Below are 8,115 nucleotides of genomic sequence, written 5' to 3'. Positions count from 1 at the left end.
TTTCGGAATACCTTCACGTCTCTGATTCCTACGAACTCACCATATCGCCTGCCCCTCCCTGGTCTCTGCCATTCCTTTAACAACCGTCCCTCCTTCACCCCCTTCCCCCTTTCTCACAGAGAGGAACGTTAGTTACATCTCTTTTTTGAAATTGTGAAATCTTGGATCCAGTTCAACCTTCAGAGCAAAAGGGGAGAGACACCTAGTGGACAGTTTTGGTATTTTCTGAAATCTATTTTGTTGTTTTTTTTTTCTTTCTCTTCGTCCTTTCTGGAATTCCGCTGGGTTTTCTTTTACGGTTTTAACATCTCTCTTCCAGTTCTTTATTTTTATCTATCGTTCTTTTCTGCTACGTTTGCCACCTAAATGAAGAACGTCGTTAATTTGTAGAAAATTTTGAAAGAACGGCATTCTTTGTAAAGAAAATAATATTGTTAACCACGAGCGGATATGGAATGGTAAACTGTGAACCTGTTAATAAAACTCTAGGGACGAAGAATGTATAGATGTAGTTAAAAAATAATAAAAGAAGGGTTTAGAAGGAATACAATTTTCGTGCTTGGAGGTACAGAAACTTTCTAGGTATACCAGTAAAAAGTGGAAGAAAGAGCAGTTAAGTGGTATGAGATAGATCACAATCACAACCGTTCTTCCTGTAACTACTCATCGGAAAGATTTTTTTTTTTTTTTTATAATAACGGCATCGCATTGCCTAGGGATTCTGCTCCATGAAACATTCTTTGAGGTTAATGAAATGACCTTTCTGGCTCGTCTCATGTGAAGAGGGCCACAGATTTTGAAGAGTAATAATAATAAATGCTTCAACATTTGCTGGGATTTATGCTATAAAAATGAAATGCTTTCAAGGTGAAAGGAATTAATATTCTTTCTGTTATGCGAATGTAATTATTCAGAATTGCCCTTAGTGAAACCAAATAGAAATACTGATTTAATTACCACAAACTGTTATACCTAGGGTGTCTCTTTCATTACCTAATGTTTAGTGTTATCACACAAACTGAACTCCGATGTCTTTTATACATTATATATATATATATATATATATATATATATATATATATATATATATATATATATATATATATATATATATATATATATATATATATATATATATATATATATATATATATATATATATATATATATATATATATATATATATATATATATATATATATATATATATATATATATATATATATATATATATATATATATATATATATATATATGTGTGTGTATATATGTGTGTGTGTGTGTGTGTGTGTGTGTGTGTGTGTGTGTGTGTGTATGTGTGTGTGTGTGTATGGGCCCAATACATGCTATTTTTTATTTAGAAATGAATGGCACATAAATAATAATGCGTACTGTACGGCACCTCTGTTCAGCAACGTAACTTTGGCAATCTCTTCTGCGAAATAAAACGCCTAGTCTACAGAAATAAATGAATAAATAAAATGTAGCGATGTAGCAGGATGAAACCGAAGTCAGCATATAAGTGTTGCAGTCGTCATTGCCGAAGCAAAAATGTCTTTATTAGAGTCCACACGAGAACCAATCCAAAGATAGACGATGAAGGGAATTCATACGACTTCGAGAGTAATGAGAGCTTTTTCTTTCTATCTACTAAGATCTCTTGTCATCTTCGCCCTCTTTTCTGCCAGAGCAGATCCAACGAAATGTCATCATTTTACCATTTATTAACTTCTGTTCTTCTTATCTTTGAAATTTACCAATACCTTGGTCTTCTTCTCTTATCACAAGGTATTTTGTTATAATAATTTCCTACGCGGGCTTATGGTGATATCAAGTAGATTTGCAATTTATTAATAATTCCATAAGCGAATAAAAAAAAACCATAGTTATATAGAAGATTAGTTCATAAAACCTCATTTACTCCATATGGGATATTTAACAGGCAACCGAGATTTCTCAAAGTAAGTTTTATATAACCCCAGAAAGAATAATTTAATAAAGCTTCCAGATACAAAGTCTACTCAACCTCAGGTGAAAATATAATGATTCCATAATTATCTATCTGAAATTCTACTCCCTAGCGGCCAACCCCCACCCCAAAACAAAAGTATTTGCGACTTTAAAAAAATACGTTTTGTGTCAACCGAAGCTAATGCTACCTATTTTCATATTTCCTTTAATTTCTACTTTTCGTCAGTAGTAGCGATGAATATTTACATGCTGATCCATTTCTGCCGCTGCAGAAACTGAAGATTCAAAAAGTGATTCGAAGAATGAACCGCTGTCTGTCGCTTTCTTCGAATGAACATTCTAAATCAAGTCGAGATGGAATGATAAACTTCATGTCGGGTGGAGCTAACGTCAGCGATGCATGAGAACTGAATTTCAACCAAAGAATTATCACAAGTCGTTTTTCAGTCCACTAAAGGCAATTTAGTGCTAATCGTCATGTTATGGAGATCAGTGGCGGCTATCACAGCTGCCACTCGATGTCAACTGCAAATAGTGTGATATAATGCTCGAAATCAAACTGAAAAACCCCTTGGAACGTTTACGCGATATCGGATATTGGACATATGATCATTATTATTTTTGTTTATATCGAATACATAAAAAAAATAGGAGCCGCGTAGACATGAATGACAGATATGAAGACAGTTTTTATTGCTAGTTAGTGTCAGCATTAAATTGATGCCAGCCTATGAAATTGCAATGATACGAGCGGCTGTGACTAATGCAATAAATATTCATAAAAAAAAAACTGCAAAACAGAAATTGATCCGTAACTCTCAGGTACAATGCCGAAATGAAAAGGAAGATATTAATACTTATTTAGACAACCAGAGGTCTATGCTCATTTAAAAATGATTATATTGTATCCTGTGATAATGATGTCGTGTTCCTAAATCAGTAATTTTCATCCATAATATGCAAATATAAAACTGATATTGCTCGTGAGAAGTTCGCGGACTCTCAGATAATGATGGCCTTTTGTAAGTTAAACTATTAGGGCCTCTGCATGATGCTAATTTTATACTGAAAGTCTTCTGGTTCATCTGCAATGCCTAGAATAATTTCTTATCATTTAACATGTAGTTTTATTAATATATATTTATCTTTTCTCTTTCCAAAACAGTGTTTTGGCAAGAAAAAATATGCATGCTCTTAAACAATAATTTGAAAAAATTGTAATCTGCAACTGGTATCAACTTTTCTGTACAGCATATACAGTAATGCGACGTGAAACTTTCAGCTACGACTCACGGAACTCTTAGCTGCGGCCCATGAAACTCAGCCATGCACGGTGGTGACCTGAAACTGGGACCATGAAACTCTTAGCTGCGGCTCATGAAACTCAGCCACGGTCAAGTGGTGGTTTTTGTTGCTGGTACCTATAGCGTTGCCAGAAGTACGATCATGGCTAAGTTTAACCTTGAATAAAATAAAAACCACTGAGTCTAGAGGGTTGCAATTTGTTGTGTTTGATGATGGGAGGGTGGATGATCAACATACCAATTTGCAGCCCTCTAGCCTCTGAGGACGGACAGAAAAAGCGTGGATGGACAGACAAAGTGGTCACAATAGTTATCTTTTACAGAAAACTTATAAGCAATGCAGCCCTTTTAGTTGAGTTATTTGGAGCTTTGTGTATTACTTTTCAACTTGTGTTGAGTGAGGATCGGCTGCTGCATTGACATAGGTGACGTTTTGGAAGTTGTGTTTTTTGTCACGCCCCTGTTGTGTTTCGTATTTTATAATTATGAAAGCTACTGAATGCTTGAGACCTGCGAATACATAAAATCAAAGTATAAGAAATAACTGAGTAATTGTACACTGAACATAGAATTATGTATTCCTGACTCTCATTCGCTGATGTAAAAATGGAGAAAATATTGGTGGGAGAGAAGAGGTGATGCATAATCATGCCAGAAAAAGAAAGGATCCAATAGAGCTGTTAGAAGCTCTCTCTCTCTCTCTCTCTCTCTCTCTCTCTCTCTCTCTCTCTCTCTCTCTGTTGAGAAAAAAAATATTTACAATGCATACCTGTAAGACTAATAATCCATTTGGTAAGAGTGAAGAAGAGTTCTGCAAACTCTTCGCTGTCACGACCGGCTTAACAGAAGATCAATGACGTATTTCAACAGTTATATTTCCTGACCTAACCTTCCCTTAAGTTAACCTTGATAACGGTTCTGCTGTATTATCGTCCATCCAACCTCTTAAAAACTTTAATGCCTTTTTTGAAAACTGTTTTCTTTAAGTTTCGGAAAGAGTTCCGCTGCTTGAAACTTAGATGTTTCTGCTACCTAGCCTGAATAAATTCTGCCCTTTTTTCAGACTGAAATGCAGCCCATTCCAGGGCACGTCTTTTCCTTCCCCTTTCAAGAAGTTCTGTAACTAATTACTTTGTAGTTTTGCTTGCTACTTGTTCTGTCGGTACCACATCTCGGATCTGGGTATTTCAAGGAACAGAGTTCTTTAGATATTGCAAGAGAAGATCTTATTTTCGATTGTCAGGCTTTACTCTCTCTCTCTCTCTCTCTCTCTCTCTCTCTCTCTCTCTCTCTCTCTCTCTCTCGATGTCTTTCCGCGATGCTTTCAAATTCTCTTAATCTTCACCCTGCCAAAGGTCTCCTTGTCCCTTGACCAAAGAATTGTACGCAAAAATTATATGTACAAACAATGATTACCTTTTCAAAACAGTTATGCTTTGCTACTCTATCTGAGGAAGATATCATTTTCATTTATTAAGAATTCAGTACATCTAGTGAAAAACTGAACAGCATCTGATTCATTAAAACTCAGCATTAATTAGCTCTGGTATGATTGCCAATTAGTGATCTCGCTTGTAGTTTTATTATAAAGGTAACATCCAATTAGGGTGATAAAAAAACTATAATGAAACTCATTGTGAATGATTGCTAATTTACATTCCCTATTATTTCATAATTCAACTCACTTTATTCTAATTTATTTCAGTGGTGATTTGATGATTCTATGAACCCTTCTGTGTCTCAGTTGTTGCAGCCAATTCCCTTAAAAGGGTGGTGATAATACGGTAAGTGTCCTCCAGCTATGTGGTGTGCCATAACCTCAGTGTCAAGGTCATCCACATGTCAGAATTTGGGTTTCATTGCTTAGGCCACTTGAGCAAACATTTTTTCACTACCTTGTTCATCTGTTTACCTATAATTATATGATTAATAGTTATAGTTATTATAATTGTTGACACATTGTTGCTAAGAATTATCAACACCAAGTTGATATGATTTAAATAGTGCGACAATATCCAGTGTATTATTATAGTAGACATTGATGAAAATATTTTTTACTTAAATTATTTCATTAAAAATTTCTTTAAGATTAGCACAAGAAATAGAAAAGTAAGGGCCTCCGCCATATTGTCGCACTATTTAAATCATATCAACTTGGTGTTGATAATTCTTAGCAACAATGATAATAACTATAACTACCAATCATATAATTATAGGTAAACAGACAAACAAGGCAGTAAAAAAATGTTTGCTCGGGTGGCCTAAGTAATGAAACCCAAATTCTGACATGTGGATGACCTTCACACTGAGGTTATGGCACACCACATAGTTGGAGGACACTTACCGTATTATCACCACTCTTTTAAGGCAATTGACTGCAACAACTGAGGCACAGAAGGGTTAATAGATTCATCAAATCATCACTGATAAAGGGGTGCATGCTTCCCACTAGAAATAAATTAGAAATAAAGTGAGTTAAGGTGACTGAACTCCCCCCGACCCAGTATAGTGGACAGCATTAGCAGACATAGCCAAAATATATAAAACAGCGCCACCACAATACCAGTAACATCTAACACGTCACAGTGATTATTATAATAACTGCTCGAGTGGTTGCCTGCAGTATAAGGACAGTCTGATTTGACCGAGCAAAGAGGCATAAAATGGTAGGGGATTGAGGACAGGCCTTCCTTCTCAGTACCATGTAATATTAACACTGCGAAAAAAAGTCTCTAATATATCTCTCTCTCTCTCTCTCTCTCTCTCTCTCTCTCTCTCTCTCTATATATATATATATATATATATATATATATATATATATATATATATATATATATATATATATATATATATATATATATATATATATATATATATATATATATATATATATATATATATATATATATATATATATATATATATATATATATATATATATATATATATATATATATATATATATATATATATATATATATATATATATATATATGTACGTTTATTGGGAAGAGCTTTTCTCTTTTACAATTTTTGTTGTAGGCGATCGCCTTTGTGCCATTGACTTCTTTGATATTGACTTTTTCATATTTTCCTACTTCTGCGTTCAACCTTTCTTCAAAATTGAGTCGGTGTGTGGTTTCCATTTATTTCACTTGCTACGGTTCGTTTCGCCTGTGTCGCAGGCTTTGTCAAGCAAGAACTAAGGCAAATTAAAAATCCTCCATTCCACTGTATTTATAGCTCAAAGAGGACGGCAGTTTGGGATGCGGAGGGGGGGGGGACGATATTAATTTTATTTACAATGCTTAATTTACTAGGGGTGGTTAATTATTTACATTATATTTATATGATATATTATTACACAGAGTAACTACGTTGTTGTATTGATTTGACATTCTACTTCTACTTTTTATATTATTAAATTCTTCGTCTGTGGTGCTTGGGCGCGGCTTGTTTTGGGTATGACCTTGAACCTGTCTCCTGTCCCTGGGGCGTTGGGAGGCCAGGGATCTATCTCGTCCCATCTGGACATTTAGGGTCGGCTTGTTTGTTATTAAACACAGCTTCTGTTATTGTCATGTCCCGATATGTGGTGCGTTTGTATTTTATTCTGGTGTTGTCTGTCACTTCTTGTAGCTATGGTTTCTTGTCGTGCTTGTCTGTGTAGTGGCTCCCTTGTTTCTGTGCTCAATTAATCTTCGTCCAAGAGCCGTTGATGCCCTACAAATATAGTTTTCACTGGAAGGTCTGTGTTCCTCCTCGGGGCAAATAAATTCTTATACCACATTGGTAGTCATCTCCTTCGCCGTGGGTCCACAGGTGTTGTTTTCATTACGAGGGATGCCTATAGGTTGGTCTTGCAATATACCTGTGTGTTTATGTTGGTGGAGGGGCCTCGTGGCTTGACTCTTCTTAATAATTTTCTTGATGATGTTGCTGTTGTTGTATCCATTGTTAAAATTAGTCTGGTAATATGCTGTTATCTGTTGTCCTATCACCTCGTTATGTTGTTCTGTTGCATTGTTTTGTTGGTAGAAGCGGTAATAAAAACTTGCGTATTTCTGACTGCATCATTTTATCTTCAAACCCGTTGTTTAGGAGCAGCTGTTGTTTTCTTTCCAGCTCCGCGTGTGTCGCTCTCACGTGGTACAGTGGGTGAAGACCCGGCGCACATAATTAAGATCGGACCACTGACCGTTCATATGCCTCGTCGCCTTTATGTATGCCTCCGTGTCATATTTTCTTGTCGCTGTGTTAACTAATACGTCTAAGAATGGTAGTTTTGGTGTACACTTTGTTGTATATATATATATGCATATATATGTATTTATATACATTATATATATATATATATATATATATATATATATATATATATATATATATATATATATATATATATATATATATACCTATATATATATATATATATATATATATATATATATATATATATATATATATATATATATATATATAAAGTTAAGTATACCTTAGTTTGACTAGACCACTGAGCTGATTAACAACTCTCCTAGGGCTGGCCCGAAGGATTAGATTTATTGGTTATAGCGAGAAATGAATTTCTATCACCAGAAATAAATTCCTCTTATTCTTCATTGGTCTTATGGAGATTCAACTCATGGCCAGCAGAGTGCTAGCTGAGAACGGAACCCACTCACCCAACAAGGAACTTATATATATATATATATATATATATATATATATATATATATATATATATATATATATATATATATATATATATATATATATGTGTGTGTGTGTGTGTGTGTGTGTGTGTGTGTGTGTGTGTGTGTGTGTATCTGTGTTTGCACAC

The sequence above is a fragment of the Macrobrachium rosenbergii genome, chromosome 46 (assembly GCF_040412425.1).
Source record: "Macrobrachium rosenbergii isolate ZJJX-2024 chromosome 46, ASM4041242v1, whole genome shotgun sequence".
NCBI lineage: Eukaryota > Metazoa > Arthropoda > Malacostraca > Decapoda > Palaemonidae > Macrobrachium > Macrobrachium rosenbergii.
The sequence above is the reverse complement of the archived record's forward strand: the minus strand, read 5'-3'. Positions refer to the sequence as shown.